This window comes from Haliotis cracherodii, unplaced genomic scaffold, assembly GCF_022045235.1.
Source record: "Haliotis cracherodii isolate W230 unplaced genomic scaffold, xgHalCrac1.p SCAF_5, whole genome shotgun sequence".
Classification (NCBI taxonomy): Eukaryota; Metazoa; Mollusca; class Gastropoda; order Lepetellida; family Haliotidae; genus Haliotis; species Haliotis cracherodii.
This window is the reverse complement of record NW_027266308.1, coordinates 32,022,922-32,044,040: the sequence shown is the minus strand read 5'-3', so window position 1 is coordinate 32,044,040 and position 21,119 is coordinate 32,022,922. Positions and strand designations below refer to the sequence as shown.

General features: G+C 39.1%; 1 protein-coding gene across 1 annotated transcript in view; it reads right to left on the bottom strand.

Moving 5' to 3' along the window:
• LOC139442525 (melatonin receptor type 1C-like) overlaps positions 1-13,910 on the bottom strand; it is a 307,981-nt gene extending 294,071 nt beyond the window's left edge. Inside the window, exon 1 of the mRNA XM_071223342.1 lies at positions 13,838-13,910. The gene's annotated coding sequence lies outside the window, so the exon portion shown is untranslated. The remainder of the gene's footprint in view (positions 1-13,837) is intronic.
• Between the last annotated feature and the right edge of the window lie 7,209 nt (positions 13,911-21,119).

Below are 21,119 nucleotides of genomic sequence, written 5' to 3'. Positions count from 1 at the left end.
TACAAAGCAGACGTCATGAATCCTTTAAAGATGGTTGGAATAAAACCCTGATCTTTCATGAATAAAACAAATAATTTTTAAGAGAGTTAAAGCCCATGCTGAATATTCATATGATGAAGTAAATATGGTGATTGCTTCAACAGTTATACATCTGCAACACTTGGGGATAAGTGTCAAGTTTTAAGCACACTCAATATTCATAGGGAATGGAGTCTTTAAATCATGCAAATGAACCAGAAAGATCCAACATTCCAGAAACATTCTCTTACGATTCCAATTATTCTTCTTACCGAATCCCCCTCAAGCCTTGGTTCCAGCCGGACGATGATGATCAAGATGATCAACTTCATAACACTTACATAGGCTTAATGTCAGATGGAATCTCAGAGTTTCATATAGATGATAGTAAATCATTCTGCAGTTGTATGTGTCCATAATCAAAACAAGAAAGCTGCTAATATACTCTGTCAAACCAGCCCCATCTCCACCATCTTCTGAATCCCTGTAAGTTGTACCCAGGGCAGTTACAATATTTATGTTGTGAAAAAAAAACACCCATTCAACAACACAACTGCATGAGACGCTGGTATTATATGTAAGTAATATTAGTGGGGTTAGAAACTGTTGTGAATATATTTTTAGGTATTATTAGTGACAGCAAACAATGGAACGGCTGGTGAACAATTTTGGTAAATGCTCTTGTGTGGTCATTTAGTGATTTCACAAATTAGTTCTGAGCAAACCAATTTCAGGGTTAACCTCTACGTTTCAATTTTGAAATTAGGGCTGGGACAAGTCCAAATTTACTACCCGGGTATCCGACACCTCATAACATGACCCTACCCGGGTATCCACTGAAGGTCTCAAGAGTTGGGAACAAAATGTCTGATTATCTCTACTCACACATATACAAGTCAAAAGGAAAGAGCGCATCGTCAGAAAGAAATAGAACATTAGCGACTTTCAGTGTAACCACTGAGCTATAGTGAGTTTTTGTAATTAAACAATATATCACGTGACTAACCACGGGTCCAGGTAGTACTGTGGGTACCCAGGTCCTACTCAGGACCCAACCCTATTGAAAATCATGTCATCACAATAAATGCCCTTCTAAGTCCTCTTGAATGATATCTTGAAAGCAAAACCTTGGCAGTTGAACAGAAGAGGGCTTGATATCATGAATAAAAAGGTGTACTTAAATATTTGAAAAGGTCAATATGTACCACCACAACATTCCATCTTTGTACAAACAAGTCTTTTTACATTACTTTACATTATTATGAAGATATTATACTGCTCATATATAACATATTGTACAATCACACCTACATAACAGCAATTTTAAGCAATCATGCGATAAATTCCAGAGTTCAACTCTTTTTGTATTTCAGTCATATGACATGGATAAAATCGTTTAAACAAGTTCCTGGTGCCGTAAGGGCAAACATAGAAATAATTTATTTCAGCAACACCTTGTGACAATGTTGATTATTTGAAACCTCAAACTAACATGACAAACAAGCTTTATGCACGGTATGATTCACAAAGTAAATCTGGGTATTCCAAAATGAAAATGGGCCTAATCAATCCCTTAAAACAAACTCTCGAGAAATGATATTGTTTAGCTACAATAGCTTGTGACAATATTAATGAACTTAACCCTGTGATAAGTGTTCTTTCACACAAGTAAACAAGACCAACACATGGCAAATTATGACCATTGAAACTAATTAATGCTTATTAATGCAAATTAATTTAATGCTTGTATAATTCCCCCATTGAAACATGCTTAATTCACAGTTTAATTCACATAATACATCAGGCAATTTGGAACTTGAAAAGAGAAATGATAATCAATCTCAATGAAAACAAGAGTCCTCTGAGAGCACAACATCCCCCGCATGAATTATTTTAACAAGTATGAAGCTCTGTAAAACAGGGGCAGCAACTCTGTCAAAATATGTCGAATTGAAATAGACTGCGATATGCGTATCATCAACTTGTCGAAATCTTGTGTGTAGAGTGTCAGGGATATTCTCTGGAAACTGGAGGAGTAGATTTCACAAGCTTAGTACCCTCTCTCACAATTAGGCAAATGAAGCTCCGTAAAACAGGGGCAGTAACTCTGTCAAAATTAGTCGAAATGAAACGGGACTGTGATATGCATATTATCAACATGTCGAAATCTTGTGTATAGAGTGTCAGGGATATTCTCTGGAAACTGTAGGGGGAGTTGATTTCACAAGCTTAGTACCCTATCTCAAAATTAGGCAAATGAAGCTCCGTAAAACAGGGGTAGTAACTCTGTCAAAATTAGTCGAAATGAAACGGGACTGCGATATGCGTATCATCAACATGTGGACATCGTGTGTGTAGAGTGTCAGGGATATTCTCTGGAAACATAATCCCCCTTCGGCCATTCTGGCCCAGCGGGAGATAAAAAAAGGGTCAACCTTTCAAACTTGGCTGGCCTTTGTGAAATGACTTTCACCTAACAGGGATCGATTTCGCTATATCCCATCTGCAGGTAACCTTTATTGCAAGGATCCACCCAAAACAGGTAACATTTCCGACCACAAGTGCAGGGTTGCAGTTATACATGATTTCGATTAAAGTGGAAAACTGAATTCTTTAGAACTGGCTGCACATCATTTAGAATCCAAGAAACAAAAGTTCATGAAAATAGTGAAATACACAGGTGGTCTGAATGCAGTGAATTTGCAGAACTAATTCTTCACCAGAACAGTCACTCATGAGGTTACAAACACAACAAACAGACACTTTGAAACATTTTTTTTTCAGGCTGTTTATTGAATATCAAAATGTTAAAAGCCAGATTTCCCCAAATAAAATACAGTAAAGTTTATTTTCTCTTTGAATTTATTTAATATTCAAAATAACTGAAAATACGGTGTTTCAATAAAATAAAATAAAATAAAATAGTGCAGCCAATATTTTGGAGGTGTAGCCTGATTAATTCACTTGGTTGCACCTGGTGCAGACAGTAAAACAGAACGAAATCGTACCCAGCCGTATTTGATAATGGATCCAGCCTATTCTTCTCAGCACATTTTAAGTCCACAGGGCACACCAAAATATCTTAATGAGTGCCCAATGACACAAAAACAAACTTCTATCCCTGAATTCCATGTTTGTGTTAATTCAGACATTGCAAAATGTCACGAGACTCCATGAATGTATTCCCTGATTTAGAATATCTTGCATGTAGACATGGTAGAGCTTGAAGCAATTCTGCCGATACTCTGGTCTAGTCGCTGTGTTTACAAGTGGAGACAGAGTGTATGTACTCATCAGGTTCCTCCCAGAGGAGGACAATTGTCCTTAATGTTGAACCAGACCCTGACGTACATGGGTGTGATTTCATATTTGGTTGTGTCTATATTCTCTCTGAGCGGTCATTGCTCTTAGAAGACCCAAAGGATGATGATATTGATGTGTCAGACATAATGGTATCAGATATTAAGTGCCAGTTTGGGCATAAATATTGATGTTTTATTATCATGGGATTTTAATGCATGGATCGGCAGTGTGAGGTTTTTGTAATGGAAGAGGAAAATGACAGTACTTATTTTCGTCTTACACCCCGAAATATTTCAATGAACCAAAACATCTGGAAGATTCTGTTTGTTGTTTAACACCGTACTCAGCAATATCCCAGCTATATGATGGCTTTTGGTAAATAATCAAGTCTGGACCAGGCAATCCAGTGATTGATGTCATAAGCATCGATCCATGCAATTGACAGAATGATACAAGCAGTATTAATTTCCATACAAATCTAGAGTCATGTACTGCTGATGACATAATTGAAGATTTTTTAACCACAAATAAGGCTGATGTAAGAATGTCTTTAAGTAAAATTGAACAACTGCTGACAATCTTAAACTGAGTGAGTGAGTTGGGTTTAAACACAGGCTTTGATCAGTATTCCAGTTATATCACAGCATGTCAGCTTGATGTGGGAGGAAAGCCTGAAGTGATGCAGGTCTCAGACATTTACTACTTTGATGAAACCCATATTTATAGGAACAATAGTTATCATTGGTAATACTTCTAAGAATACTACCTCTATTAAATCATTGCCAAATTTCTGTATTTTGGCTGCAATCACACTATAACTAAATCTTCACAATTTCAAATGAAGATCTCTTCACTATCATCTACACACAAGAGGTCACCACATTAGCACCAATCAGCTTATAGCTCTTCAGCTTGCAAAGGCAGGAAAATACTCACCACTTTCCCAAACGTCTATCAACTTGAGCCAGATGAAAGGGGAGATGGGAGCGGGTATTTCTGATGTCATAGAGGGGGTATTCTTAGAATTATTAACAATAATTACTTTTGTTCCTATAATTCTTACAAATCCTCTACCTCTATTACATCACTGACAGAATGCACCAGAGAGATAGGCAGGCCCTGCTTCAAGTAGACTCCCAGTATTGTTAGCACTAGATTTCCAATTTCTTGTGATTCCATCCATAAATATCCATAAATAGTCATATCGAAATCAGGTATAACTATCAAATCACCTCAGGAGGACCTTGTTCTAAAACCATCTCTCACACCGTCATCTGGTTTGCTGTTTCTGATGTCACTTCCAGTCACATTGTCACTTCTAATTGTGATGACACTTCAGGTTATGACATCACTTTCAGACCATGATGTCACTTCCGGTCAATTGCCCCTGATGTAGCAAGTACATTTACTCAGTAACTAGGGTCATCAAGACGGTGTACCCCTCACCTGAATCTGCTGATGTCTGCTCCTCACCTCCCTCTGCCCCACCTTTTTTCATAGAAGGATGGAAAACTATTGGCTAATTGATTGAGCTGCCACGGTCCCAGGTCTGGCTGAACATCATGCAAGGAAAATTATATGAAAGTGTTGTGCAAGCCCCACTGACAGCTGGATACTAGTTGTTCTATTGATACTGTATTCCACGATGCAAGACTCATAGCCAAGGCTCTTATTTCATGGCCCGAAGATGTGAGTAGATGTGGGGAATCTTGGCTATAGAAGACTTGAGCCATCCTACCACTGTGGCTTTGGTAATGTCTCTGTCAGAGAAAGTCTTTTTCTTTGTCTCCTGTGTGGTTCTGTAGTCTTCAGATAGAACTTAAGTAAAGACAACAGTATGGATGATCAACCACTGGAGCCAATGCAGGGACAGTACAAGGTCTGTGGTCAAATCATCTGAGGGATGTTAACTGATTTTTGGCAACAAAGTCCAGGAGCGATCTCACGGTAATGGAGCTCCATTCCTTGGCATGAGTAAGAGTTGAATAGTCCAGAGGGTGGAGTTCTGAGATTCAAGTCACTGTGGCCATCTCTAAGAGGAATGCAGTCTTCCTTACCTTCTGAATTAATTTAGCTTGGGCCAGAGCTTCAAACAGTTAGAAGGGCTGCTGGAACTACTAATGGGAAGGTACTGGGTGATTTCACATCTTCCATCAGAAAAGACTGCATGAGTCTGTTTAGAGTAGGATGATCTACGTTGGATAATCCATCAAGACGTTATACAGAATGTAGAGCCGACCTTTATATTCTTTTGTATCATGGCAGAGCTTGTTTTCCTGACAAAGGTGTAATAAAGTTTGCCACCATGGGAATAGTTTCAGTTCTATCCCCCGACCATGTCGTTGTCTCCACTGGACAGACTTGTTGCATCTGTTGTCATAAAGGAGAGAGGGAGGAGGTCACCAGGACTTGGCCACAGCTGTAGAGACAGATTCAGAGAAGCCAGGATCCTGTATATTCTGCGAAATAGCTTCCAGACAGTTAGATGGACGATGGAGAGATTGTTTTGGAATATGTCCAACCTTTGTTGACGTAGAAGATCTCGCTAAAGTGATAGGTGGTGAGGATCTTCCATTAGCACAGTCTGAGAAAACATGCTCTTCCTGGACATATTGGAGCTTTTAGAATGATGATACAGTCTGTCAGTTCTTCCCGTTGTTTAGAAGAGCCCATGGCGGGAAAGCATAAGCGAATTGGCTGTCCTGGTTGTTCAGGCAAGTAGCAAAGGGATGCACATATGTCCCATACTGATGTTATCCACTTGAAAACTTCTGGATAAGTGACCACTCTGTTGCCACTATTCTCTATGGTCTGCTAAGATGTTCAGTTTCCCGGGAATATGTCTTGCTTCTATCCAGTAGCCAATGGAGTCTGCCAAGGCACACAATCGTATAGTCTCTGTCATCAGGGAGCTGGACTTGGTTCCTCCTTGCTTCTGTATGTAAGCAACCACTGTGGTATTGTACATGGCTACAAGGACTGTGGAGTGAGTTAGATAGACTTTCCACTCCTTGAGAGCATAAAAGATTGCCTTCATCTCTAGGCAGTTATTAGGGAGATCTTTCTCGTTCTTCTTCCATAAACCCTGGATCTTGGGGTCATCCATATTGGCTCCCCAACCTGTGTCTGATGCATCTGTAAACAGATGCTGTTTGGGTGTCGGAAATACTATGGGAATGCTGCTCATAACATGATCTCTGTGAGTGCGCCAGTTGAGTTCCTGACTCTAGTTGTCTTGTATTTAGAAGAGAGAATCTATGGGCTGAGATCTCAACGAATTGATCCAATTCTCAAGAGGTTGTAATATCAGTTTTCCTCTGTATTTCATGTCCTGGAGAAGTTAGATTAGAGGAAACATCCACCATCGGAGAGATCGTGTGGGACAAGATGTTACCATGCTAAGCATTGTCAATGTCAATCTTCCAGGAGACAGAGACGTCCAACTTGTAACTGGAAATGGGCCCCAGTGTACACTATGTCCTGTGTTGGGATGATCTGTTTTGGTTGGATGCATGAGGAAACTTAGTTAAGTCATCAGCTGGATCAGGAAGATTTTGTTCATTTGAACCCGGGATCTGTCTTTATCTGCCTTCAAGAAGTGTAGATATCTGTGTAGACAAACTGGCTGTAGGTGGGCAAAACTTATAATGGTATTTGTGACTCTTGTGAATAGCCAAGGTGCTATGGAGATCGCAAACGGAAGAACTTGGAATTTGTCTCTTCGTGCATTTACTGCAAAGTACAGATAATTCTGCAATGCTTGATGAATGGAGACATGGAAATAGTTGTCTTGCAGATCTAGGCTGATCAGCCAATCTTCTGTACTGGAACTTGGGAGGAAGGAATATTCTGAATTGTGTTTTCTCCAATAGTGTTCCGACGCCTGTAATTTGGTCCCTTCCAGATGGAATCTTTGGCCTACTGGGTGCTGGGGTACAAGGAGAGGATGATTGCAGAAGGGTAGCTTGTATCCCCTTGAAATGACGTGGCTGGCTTTCAATTTTCGGCTTATGACAAAAGACACCCTGCCACTGGATCCCGAGTTGGCAATACGTCAAAGGTCTGTAGGCGTAAATTGGAGAAAACCATCTCAATAAGATCGCAAATGACTGGATGGTTGGTAGTGCAGGCAGAATCTGCAATCACTCTGACCTTGGGATCTAGGTTGAGAACTTCTGGTATTTTCAGGAGGTTTGACTGCTGAGCTATATCTCTTCTGCAGCTGGCTTGAAAACAATCCGTCTGTCGTGCTAATGGGAATGTGATATTATGCAGACCAGACAGAGAAAATCCTCATCCAAAACCTGAAAGTCTGCGAGAGGACAATCGAGAGTCTGGCATAATTGCTTCATCAAAGACAGTAGGGGGAGATGATCGTCATGTCCCAGATTCAGTAAATTGTTGGACACTGGGTGATAACTTAAAGAGTGTACCTTGGCCACAGGAGAGTATGATGAACGTCAGCTTTGGATTCTGTACAGTAAAAATTAACACCCAGGAGTGAAGTAGAATGATGCTTTGTATCCGTAGTCATCATGGGGTGGTCTCCCAGTGTGGCCTCGTCCAACAGTGACCAGGATTCTGGAATGATCAAAGTCTGTGATCTCCTGCTATAGCTAACGGAGCCCGAATGACATGCTTGTTCTTCACGAGACCCGGTTGGGATGTCATCTTTGCAAACTGTATCCCGCCTGGTGGCCGTTGCTGATTCTGTGCGCTTCTGAAAAGCCAGTAAATCTGTTAGCAGGTTTCTCTTAAAGCTTCCACAACTTGAGGACAGCCTACCAGCCATCTGGTCCTTGTGGATACAGGAGATTCAGGAGATACAGGAGATTCCAAATTCAATTTAGCGCGGTTAAATCTACAGGTAGCCTAGCTCTACATTGAAAACACAGATGTTTATCTCCAACTTTGCATGCCACTTACACACATAATAAGAAAATTAACCACAGATGCAGACATGGCTAAGTAATGAGAAAAAATACACTTTTATTAATTTTATCTGGTTTAAAATTAAAGATGAATTGGATTTCTGTGAATGCATTTTAGAGACACCATAGCTTGGATCATTCATACAATGTCTCAGTTACACAGGCCTGGGAGTTTCAGAGGTAATGTCAAAAACTCAAAAGTTAACAACAGACAACTGAATGGACAACCACATGACAGACACTTGACCTTCAGTTAGGTTTGCTAAAAATTAAAATCCTAATATTTATTTAAATCAATACAAATTACTTTCAATATGTTGATAACAACAGGTTATTACAAGTTTTGAAAATTTGATAAATATTAAGAGATTGTAAATTTTAAATTAGCTGTGTATTTCAGGATAATTCTCTGACCTTGAATTTCCCTGACCCATCAAAATCCTTTTCTATTTTAAATTCAGTATGGCAATTTCAATCATACCGGTACTTATAAATGGCTAGTTAGATTATATCATTTGCACAGGCAGAAATGAAGGAACAATTGTATCATTCTTTCTTTACATGAAACCAATAATTCATTTACAAGCATTGATATCAAGAATATGAATACCGGGTAAGCAGAACTTATATAATAACTCAAATTTAAGATATCAATTAGTGTCAAGCATTCATTGACATCACAAAAGAGATTTTAAGATATATATTAAATTCTGTTTTAGTTATAATGGAGTTGTATTTAACTCATGACTTTTAAAGATGAAATTGGTGAGATAAATAATTCATGTCTTGCAAAATCGAAATATGGACTGCTTCCTCAGCAGGAAATGTCAGTATGATGGATATTATTGTATTTTTCTATAGTTTCATCAACATTTCTGAAATCACCCAGTACATAACTAGTTAGTGAGTAAATTTGGGAATAACAGAGCAGGCTATTTATATTGTGCATCTTTCCACAACACACAGGGGGCACGCTCAAAGCGCTATTATTACCCTGGTCACTAGATCATTGTGCACTCAAGAATTATTCTCAGCTCCCTGGGGTGTATACAACCCAAGCTGCCTGTTAGGAGCTGGAAAGTTAACAACCACATTGCCATCTCATCCTAGCGGGTACCCATTCACTGCTCGGTGACCAGCGGCACATTTTGAACAAAGTCACTTGCCCAAGAGACAGCATGTGTTACATATATAATGCTTCATTGTGTGGCAGGACCGAACTCCTAGCAACTCTCAGGAGCCATGCTGCCAAAATGCGGTCACCCATCAGAGGACTCTCCGCTACCGACGTTGTTTAACTTCACCTGATATGTGGCCTGTGCGCTGTGCACGGCATCATGTGTGTATGAACAACACACATTCTACAAGGAATTACATATTTAAGGGCAAGTAATAATAATGTGTACAATCCAGCCTTGGCGAGAGGCAATAAAAGTTCATTTCACGAGGGACATACCGTATTCGACGTAATGAGCGCCCAGGGCGCTCTCAAAATTAGAAATAGGGGGCTCTTATTAGAATATAATTTTGGTGAGCAAAAAAAACAGAATTGAAAGATTGTTAATTTCGTGGTTTATGCTGACAGCCAGAAATGATACAAAAGAAAAGTCTGTGCGTATTATACACAACAGATATATTTTCCAGAATATAATTACCCATGATTAAGGGTGCATATAACACACGAGTGCGTATTATACACGAATAAATAAGTCTTGTGTACATTGATCAATCAAAAGGGGTGCTAATTGGGATTGTTCGCTTTGGGCGCTTATCACGTTGAATACAGTAATAATCTATAACACTGAGTGTTTAGTGGTTTCGTATTATTATTACCCAAATTCATTCATTTTTGGTCATCACTTACAAATCATATCAGCTTTAGACAACTGTGAGAGATGACTCTTTAGCCAGTGAAAGTATCCAGCCATATCTCTTATGCACAACATACATTGTCACATTTGTTCACAAAGCCAATGAATAAACAGTCACATGAAACAAAACACAGACCAGTGAATTCTGTTTGATCCTACAATAACTAAACACTTGAGAATGATCTATAACAAATAAATCACCTCCACTGTTATGATATGAGTGTAATTAACACTGACAAGCATCATTGCTAGAAAAACAAAAGCCAATTTTGGACAGGATGCTAGCGGCATGCATTGTATTACATTTGGAGAATCTGACGTCTAAATTTGGTGTCAAAACCAGCAGAATATGCCGATTATTCAACAATTCATTTTGTTACGTGTTGATTCCCAAGTTAAAACGCAAAAGTTAATCCAGAAATTGTCACGTACACAACTAAATTGTGAAATCAGTTAATAAACACACACGATCAATGAATAATTAACAAACTATATTGGAACACACAGGATCTAATAACAAACAGCTGCTTTAAATCCCTGCAACCAGACTGAAATCATTTGGTCAGAGAACTTACAACACTTACACTACACTCTGAACCAACTGCCACAAGAACTGAGACTGTCAACTACCTACTTCTGTTACCCACTAGTTTTTACACATGGGTATTTAAGTTAGATATTTAAAAACACTATTCATCTAGTCCCTGCAAACTGGTGATACTTCCACAAGAAAGTGTGATGGCAAATGATCATGATGTAACTGTCATCGTGGAGTTTGGCAAGGTTGACGGAATATTTCTGCATTTCTGCATTTCTGATGCATATTTTACGCAGATACGCAGCTTATCTGGAGCTCTGCATGAATTGTGTTCATTATATCATATCTGTAGCGCTAGGAGCATCGACTTGAAAATGGAATTTGGCGCAATACAAATGTATTATTATTATTATTATTATTATTATTATTATTATTATTATTATTTCAATAACAAAGGCAATACATTGTGTCAAATATGTGTCCAAGTTAATTCATCATTTGTTATTGTGTTTGGTGGAATAAATTACAGACTCGAACTCCTGATGTCTTAATATCACAGCAATGTTTTAATTTTTTATTGTGTTCTTCTAAACATAATATACACTCCACTTACATAAACTTTACATTTCCCAGTGTATTCCAAGATGTAATTTTGCTGATATCAATGAATAATACATACAGTTTGCACATCAGTTTTTCGATTCATACTGCAATGAACCGAAAAAAATACAGTCAATCTTTAAATACTGGAAATATTGTGAAAAGTCATGTTCTGACAGTATTATAGCTGTAAGCCTGCTCATTGTGCACAGCACATCATCTAACCCTTTACACACCCATAAAGTTGATAGTGAATCCTCCCTGCTAATGCAAACCCTGTTCATCTGGACTCCCTGCCCTCTTGACCAGCGAATTAACTTTTGAGAATATCTTTATCTGAGTAAAAGGACATTATGTGCTGGAATTTATTCATTTGTTACTTGAAGCAATTTTACTTGGGACAACGCTGTTTCAATCATGAGGTTTTCTTGTACTAAGGCCCTGTTAAATATAGCAAATAAGAACAATGAGCACAGTCACTGAATAACATAGGGCAAGAATTATGCTTCCTCGATATTTTTGTCCCATTGTTGCCTAGTGCAATTTTTACCAGCATGAAATTCCGATTTTCCAAACACGGTCAAGGGGAGAGGACCCTGATTTCTGCTGATGGCTAGAAGTCTTACGGCTTAACTCCCTTTAGAGAAATTAACAAATAATATTCATTGCATTCTGAAAGAGAAAACAAAATCAAAAGCATACACAAATTCTGCATACACATTTAAAATTTATAAATATACATATATTTGCATTTTTCAAAATGTCAGTTTTGGGTAGATCATGCTGATGTGTTGATGATGCTGAATGACAAGAAATAACTATTACAGATGTGCAGAACAACACAGGGTCTGAGAACTAGTGCCAATGTATGGTCTAGGCAGTGTAAACTCTGTAATTAGTGCCGTGATAAAACTTAAGACATTGTGTGTGTGACATGGGTTTGATTCAATGACCATTAATAGTTGAGACAGTAAACAATGTGGTGTTTGATTAATTTGATCTCAATCTTGTCCGGACGTCAACAGTCACCCGGCCAGAGACAAGGACCTCTTGAAACATTATTAAACAGTACCAAAGTACAAAACAAAATTAAGAAAAACAAGACAGGACAAAAGCTCTAAAAGGAAAAGAAATGGATCAGACACAACCAATACCAGATAAGGAAGTGACAGTTGGAATGTGTTTTCTATCATGCAAACACGAAATGGATAACACAGGGTATTCTGAATGACAGTTACAGCACTGAATCTGCCAAAATCATTATCTCTCTCTCACTTCAATGGGATTAAGATTTGAATGGGAAAAGTCTTTACAAAGCCCATGGGAAGTACTGCCATACAATCTCGGCCATCTATTAGACATTCCAGAATTTTCTTTTGTTCAGTTTTCAAATTATGAATCAAGAATTTTGTCAAAATATTTTTCAAAGGGTAATCTGTAATGGAGTGAGTGAGTGAGTGAGTTGGGTTTAACGCCGCTTTTAACAGTATTCCAGTTATATCGAGGCGTGTCAGCTTAATTTGGGAAGAAAGCCCGAAGTGATGGAGGTCTCAGATGTTTACCACTTTGGTGAAATCCATGAGCACAGGTATGGTGCTGACAAACCTAGAATAATAATCGGGGCGAACCGGGATTCGAACCCACAATCATAGGTTTCTGGCATGCCCAAGGGACTTAACTCTGCACAGCGAATCACTGCGCCTTAGACGACTGGGCCACCTGTGCCCCCCTGTAATGAAAGTCGTATAGCTCCAGAAAGCTGCTTTCTCACTGGCTAATGTGGACATGTTTGTCATTTCATTAGTCATTTCATGAAAGGTCGTCCTGACGTGAGTGGGTGAGTGAATGAGTGAGTGAGTGAGCGAGCAAATGAGCGAGTATGGTTTTATGCCACTTTTAGCAATATTCCACATGTTCCAGCAATATCACTGCGGGGGACACCAGAATTGGCTTCACACATCGTACCAATGTCGGGAATCGAACCCGGGTCTTCGGCGTGACGAGCGAACGCTTTAACCACTAGGCTGCCCGACCGCCCCCGTTCTGACTTGGCCTGTTATGGGATGCCCTCAGATCTTGGCTTAGCATCAGTAAGAACTAAGATCGGATTTGAATGAGATTGGGATAAGACATGGGTTTCCAGTGCTCAGATACAGGTGGATGCATACACAGAACATACACACAGAGAATGAGAGAATGGTTTAAGTCAGTCTGGGAAGAGTCCTACCAGCCTATAATACTTGAGCTACAAAACTGATACAAATCCTTGCTCCAGTCTATATTAGGAAACGCGTGTTAAAATGTTCAAAAATCCTGGAAAATAACATTGCAATTTCAAAAGTCTAAGAATGAGATGGTTTTGATTTTTTAGTGTTGAAATTGACATACTTTGATATTCTGACAGAGTGAATGTTGTTCAAAGCTGCAGTCAGCAATATTCCAGCTCTATCACGGCATCCAGGCAACTAGTGACAGTCACAGAGTCCCATTTGTGTTGGATCCTGTGACATTCATGAGGTAGTGGGTCCTGTTCTAACCCAGAGTCCCCTAGAGGGAGATAATCTAAGACAACTTACATCTGTTACACCATCCCACAGAGTGACAGACACCGGCCCGGAGAAGGTTCTTCGGATGCCTAGTCTTTTTAACTGAACAGGGTGCAAGACCTGAAACCAGGGAATAATCAACTATGTCAGATAAAAAACATTATAAATTGCAGCATATTATTGATGACATATGGAACATTAACCGTCCTTAACACAACTGGTATGACTGGTATTGGAAGTGGCAATAAAATACAGCTGAAGCCCAGTGTGTCGGGGAAATTAATTTCAGTAATTCCACAGAAATCAATGCATTATTAAAAAATCTGCCACAGGATACTCATAAAGATGTGTGTACCCAAAAGAATCAAACGGCAAACTAGAAGAATAATTTTGAGCCATCATCAAACTTTAGATCATAAATTTATTGTACTTATACAGCGATGTGTGAGTATGTGGCTGCTTGCACTAGTTCAGACTGATATCGGTTTTATAGTGCTAGCCCAATGGGATACCATTATTTCTTATCATTTCTTGGTTTTTGTCTAAACATAAATGGCATTGATAAATTTCATGGCATCTGAACAACTGCCTGAGATTATCAATTACCACCTGCATATTTAATGTGTGAGAAATACACTTTTATGTGATTTGAAGTAACATTATTTTTGATAAATGAGCGTGAGTAAGTACTGAGTCACACTTAACACATCTTTGAACAACTATTGCAGGTACATCACACATGAGAACAAAAGGAGAAATACTAACACAGAACATTCTGATTGTCGCCCAGCCACTTGGACTGAAGCATTTGGAAACTATTTCTTGTTTGATATGTTAAAATGTTTTTTGTGAATGTTTTTTGTGAATGTTTTACGTGTGTTTCAGTCTCTTTCAGTCAGTTGTGACACAAAAACATCACATTTGATAAATTGAGAAGGTTAACAAATATTTCTCACTCATAGTAGGGTATAAGTCATTAATACTTTTTTAAAAAGATGTATTGGCCAATAAACCAACAGTTTTATAGAGGGGAATGCATAAGCATGAACTAAGTTGCATAGCAGTGAATGTGTATTGGCCGGAACAACAAGAAAAACATTGTATAACTATTATTTCTGCAATGCCTCCCCTGGCCACGGTATTGTTAGTGTTTAAAAAATATTTTCAATCAAATACTTGGTTTAAATAAAAAAATACTTTCAATCAAATAATAAATCGTAAAACATAACTTTCAATACAACATTTAGGCATACATAAATGACAAAGCGGTCCTACCGAAACAGCTAATCTTCTGATGACAGTGTGGCTAGACACTTCCTGTGTCTGCATCTTCTGCAGAGAGAAGGCTGCCATGTCTGAATTGTCTGCAACAAACACTGGGTGAGTGAGTTGGGTTGAACAGTAGTTCGGTTACATCACAGTGACCAGCAAAAGACCAAAGACACAGACTAGACTGGTGTAACCCACATGCATGGGTGTTACGTTTCAGTCATATCACAGCATGTCAGCTTGAAATGTGAGGAACGCTCCAAGTGATGCAGGACACAAACAATAACCACTTGCAAGGGTATTGTGGATTACAACATGAAGTTCCAAACAATCTTGATTCTTTATTCTTTCTTATTCTTGTTTCAACTCTCATGTACAAACATTAGATTAACTGTAACAAATAGAAAGGATTTCATTGAGTATATGGCTTTTCAATTTGATTAATTTACACATTAACTTCATAATACAGCAATATTATACTAAGTTGGGCTTGTTTAATTTACAAAGGTATGAACATTTAACAATAAGGTGTACAACACAAACCTGGAAATTGCACTAAGTACATAATAGTCCAATAAATGTACAGAAACAATGCCTTAACTGCACTAGATAAACAGGAAGCTTACAATTTCATATACCTTTCATAAATTTAGGCCATGAGAATATTATAAACAAAATTGAAGTCTAGGATGTATTTCCATGAGCCAAGTGTAAACCAGCCACAAACCCTCAATTATGAAGAATTAAGATACTGTGTATGGTAGAAATTAAGAAGAGGCATTTCTAAACAAATTCCTATTTATGAATTTTCAAATGAGTGACTAAATGTGCCATACCATTACTTTTGACTTCACTGGCTCCTAGCATGACTTCCTCCTGCATGCTGCTTAAAGCACATGGTGACATGACCACACCAATCTGTGCTTATCTCCCTTCTTAATAAGGTTGATGTAAAATTGGCACATGACCAAAAAATGAAACATAACATTCTAACCCAGGAAATTAAATAAACATCCGAACCATAACAAATATTTAATATTGTATATTGCTGTTGTTATATGTAATACATAATTTATGGAAATTCTAGAAACCAGATTTCATACCTCCTTCACCAATTAAGCTATCATAATTGATAGAAAATAAAATTAAACATTTTGACCATTACATACCGGTCTCCTCATTGTACAATCAGGGAGTAACAATTACAAAACACAGTACCAAAAATGGTCAAAACTTCTCTGAATTTTAAACATTCTATAATGAAAAGACCTGAAAACAACATAATTTGTTTGTTTGTTTGCAATATCGCCGCAATCAACAATATCCCAGCCATATGACGATGGTCTGTAAAAAGTCGAGTCTGGTCCAGACAATCCAGAGACTGACATCATGAACATCGATCCATGCAATCGTGAAACGAAGACATGCATCAACCAAATCAGCGAGACTGACCACCCAATCCCATCAGTCGCCTCCTACAACAAGCATAGTAGCATCCCACGGCAAGCATGGGTTGCTGAAGATCAATTCCAACCCGGTTTACCATGGGTCGAAAATAACATAAACCTTATAAGAGTTATCAACTTCACTCTAAGTAGGCCAAATAAACCTTAAAGTTTACATATTCACATTCTTTCACGATGACTTTCAGAAGTGTTCATTTTGATCCACGCACAATGACACACAATTTGTTTATAGGACGGACAAGCTCTGTAAAAGCTGTCCTCACACGCACGATACGTACAGATCCCTTTTTGTCCATCATGATCTCAATGACACGTCCCAGTGACCATGAATTACGAGGAGAACTGTCCGCCAGAAGAACAATGTCTCCAACTTCAAGATTGGGCTTCTTTGTAACCCACTTTTGTCTTTCTTGCTGCAGTGTAAGGTATTCCTTTACCCACCGCTTCCAAAATATATCAGCTAAATACTGAACTTGCTTCCATCGTCTGCGAGAGTAGATGTCATCTTTACAAAATGTTCCTGGTGGCATCTTTCGACCCGATCGAAGAAGAAAAGATGATTTGGCGTGAGGGGGTTTAGATCATGAGGATGATATGGTACATCAGTGATAGGTCTACCATTGAGAATAATTTCAACTTCACAAAAGAGAGTACTCAGACCTTCATTGTCAAGCTTAAATGCTTGTTCCTTGACAACAGCATTAAGAACTTTCCTTATTGAACGGATCATACGCTCCCAAATCCCACCATGATGAGATGCTGTAGGAGGGTTAAAATGCCAATCAATTCCCTTCTCAAGCAGTGATGAGTGCAACTTGGACTGGTTCAACTTCAAGATTTCATCTTTAAGTTCACGTTCGCTGCTTGAGAGATTGGTCCCATTGTCGGACCTGATCACTTCTGGTTGACCTCGTCTTTATATAAATCTCTGTATGGCATTGATACAACTGTCAGTATCAAGAGAACAAGCTAGTTCTAAATGCACTGCTCGCATGGTCAAACATGAGAAGACCACGCCATACCTTTTCACAGTTGCGCGACCTCGTCTAACTAGAAAAGGCCCAAAAAAGTCCATGCCTACATGTGAAAAAGGTGGCTTATCAGGTTGAAGACGATCATCAGGAAGGTCTGCCATCTGTTGTTGTCCAGTTGGTGACTGATACTTCTTACAAATGACACACTTGGAAACAAGACTTTTGATGACAGCTCCAGCTCCTAAGATCCAATAACATTGCCTCAAATAGGTAAGTATAGCATTTGTACCCATATGACCTACAGCCGTGTGAGCATCTTTGATCAGCAGCTTTGACAAGGGAGAAGTTTTAGGCAATACAACTGGATGTTTTGAATCATGCGGAATCTCTGCTCTTTGAAGACGTCCACCAACCTGTATGATTCCATCTTCAATGAAGGGATCTAACTTGTACAAAGGACTAGATTTACTAACCCCTCTTCCTTTCTTAATCTGGCTTTCTTTTCCTTTCAAAAATTCAATCTCTTTCATGAAGTGTTGACCCTGCACATAACGAGCAAGTGCAACTTCTGCATCCTTTAATACTGAAACTGTCAGCTTGGGTTTTGCCCGGGATAATTTTTCAGATCTGTCCTCCACTGCTTCTGACTCCAAATGCCTTGCTTTCATCTTTCTTCTTAGCTCTCTGATAGTCAAGATGATCCAACCAACTGCTTTTCAGAGCTGTAGCCAGCTTGAATAGTGATTCAATAGTGTGTCCAATATATTTTGGGACTGGCAAGTTACTAGACAACTTACAGAGTTCTTGACCTCTGGGTCCTCATCAGTGACAGATAAGTCAGGAGAAATGGGCCATTTGACTCTTAGTCTCAACAGAAAATCTGGTCCTTCAAACCACTGATGTGCATGTTTGAACCTGTCGTAGGTCATTCCCCTTGATGCTAAATCTGCTGGGTTGAACTTTGTGTTGACATAATTCCACTGCTTGACCTCAGAACCTTCATGGATAGTGGTGAGCCGATTTGCTACAAAGGTTTTGAATCTTGATGTGCTGTTAGAAATATATATGAGCACAGACATACTGTCTGTCCAAAAGAAAGTCTCATCAATTTTGTATTGCAACTCTCTGGTCAATAGCTTACCCAGGTGAACTGCAACTGTAGCTGCTGTTAGCTCCATGCGGGGTATTGTCATTTTCTTCAAGGGTGCCACTCTTGACTTAGCCATTACCAAGACACAGTGTACACCATTATCTTCATTTGTTAGACGAAGGTAGGTTACAACGCCATAGCCAACTTCAATTGCATCAGAAAACAGATGCAACTGACACGATGCAATTTTGCCAAACCCGTTTGGTTTGTAACACCGTTCCACTTCTATCTCATCCAACCTTGGCAAGTCCTTTAGCCACTGAAGCCAAATTGTCAAAGAAGCTTCATCTATTACTTCATCCAATCTAAGATCTTTCTTACATAATTCTTGGAGAAGACGCTTGGCGATCAACACGTAAGGTGCCACAAACCCCAGTGGATCGTATACACTACTTACAACAGACAATATGCCTCTTCTGGTGATTGTCTTTTCCTTGCCTTGAATCTTGAAACCTAGCGTATCTGAATCAACAAACCAAAAGACGCCGAGAGCTCTCTCACTGGGAAGAGATTCACATTCCAGATTCAATTCTTTCACCTCCTTGGCCCTCTCCTCAGTAGGTATAGCTTTCATTACAGATCTGCTGTTGGAGACCCATTTTGTCAGATGAAACCCTCCATCCATGCAGAGTTTTGATACTTCATTGATTAGGTAAACTGCCCTTTCTTCATCTTCTACAGAAGCTAAACAGTCATCAACATAGAAGCTGTCTTTAACCATGCTAACAACTTCAGAAATATATCTTTCTTTGTTGTCCTCAGCAGTTTGTTGTAAGGCGAATGTGGCACAACTAGATGAAGAAATGGCCCCAAATAAATGGACGCACATTCTGTATACTTCTGGCTTCTCATCACAGTCACCTCTCGGCCATCAGTAGAAGCGAAGGTAATTACGATCTTCTTTGGGCACTTTGACACGATAAAACATCGACTCAATGTCTCCCATTATCGCAACTGAGTCTTGGCGGAACCTGAGAAGAATACCAAGTAAGTTGTTTGTCAAGTTTGGGCCTTGTATGAGCATATTGTTCAAGGAAACTCCTTGATAACTAGCTGTACAATCAAACACAACTCTTATTTTCGAAACCTTTCTTGGGTGGTATATCCCATGATGAGGAATGTACCATACCTTTCCTGTTTGGCCCTCAAGCTCCTCAATAGGTACCTTCTCAGCATATCCCTTGGCCAGTATGTCTTCCATGAATGTTTTGTAGTCATCACTAAACTTTTGATCCTTATTAAACTTCCGTTTCAAGCTGTCCAGGCGTTTTAGAGCTTGCACACTATTGTTGGGCATCTGCACATTTGAGCACTTAAAAGGTAGACTAATATGATAATGACCTTCTTGTAAGGAGACAGACTCATTAACCTTGTCAAGAAACTTCTTGTCCTCTTGGGACATTTCTGATTTGTCGTCGATGGAGCTTTCAGGGAAGTCAAAATTTATGCTCTTCCTAACCAAACTATTCAATTCACTGATTTTCTCAACATTTCTGACACTTACAATGTCTGTTCTCATAGATGGAAAATGTTGTTTTCCTTCTTCTCCTGAAGGTCTGACAACGTTCCATAGGATCCATCCTAATCGAGTTCTGGTTGCATGAGGGCTTCCCCGTGGACCAACTTTGACTTCAAATGGAGAGTAAGCATCAGGGGCATTAGCACCTATCAGAAGATCGACACCAGATTCAAGTGAAGGTAAATGAATTCCACCAAGGTGAGACCACTCTGCGACATCAGAATCATTTGGAATGTGCCTACTTGTTACTGGGATATGGCTCCTAGAATACACTGTAGGAAGGACAACAGTATTCTGCATATCCATATCATGAACTTTCAGACCAGAGATGGCATGCACAAAGGAAGTATGAGACTCCCCTAGTGTATCTATAGTTATTTCAACCTTCTTTGACTTTCCACTGCATCCAAGCTTATTCATCAGGGATTCTGAACAGAAAGAGATGGTACTTCCGGGGTCCAAGAATGCATATGTCGATATCACTTTCAATGTATCTTTGAATGTTACTTTCACACGGATTACAGCTAGTGTACATTCACCGCTGCTGTCACCGGTCTCCATATCTTCACTAGCTTGACCTGTACATGCACTTAAACATTTCAGGTTTGTCTGGGAGTCAATATGCAACATTGTCGAGTGATTACCTTTGCAGCACTGACATATGACAATTTTATGACATTCCTTGCTACGATGACCCTGCTCAAAGCAACGAAAACATAGACCCTTGGATTTGAGAAAGTTCAAACGATCAATGTGGGGTTTTGAAGCTAACTTCTTGCACGAGTCTATTAAATGTCCATCATTTCCACAGTAGTCACATGGCCTTTGGACATTAGTATCAAACCTAGATGGCTGTTGATTATTGTAATCCTTTCCCATCTTGTTTGCCTTTACTAGATCAGTACCAAATGTTAGTTTGGTTGGAACCTTTACA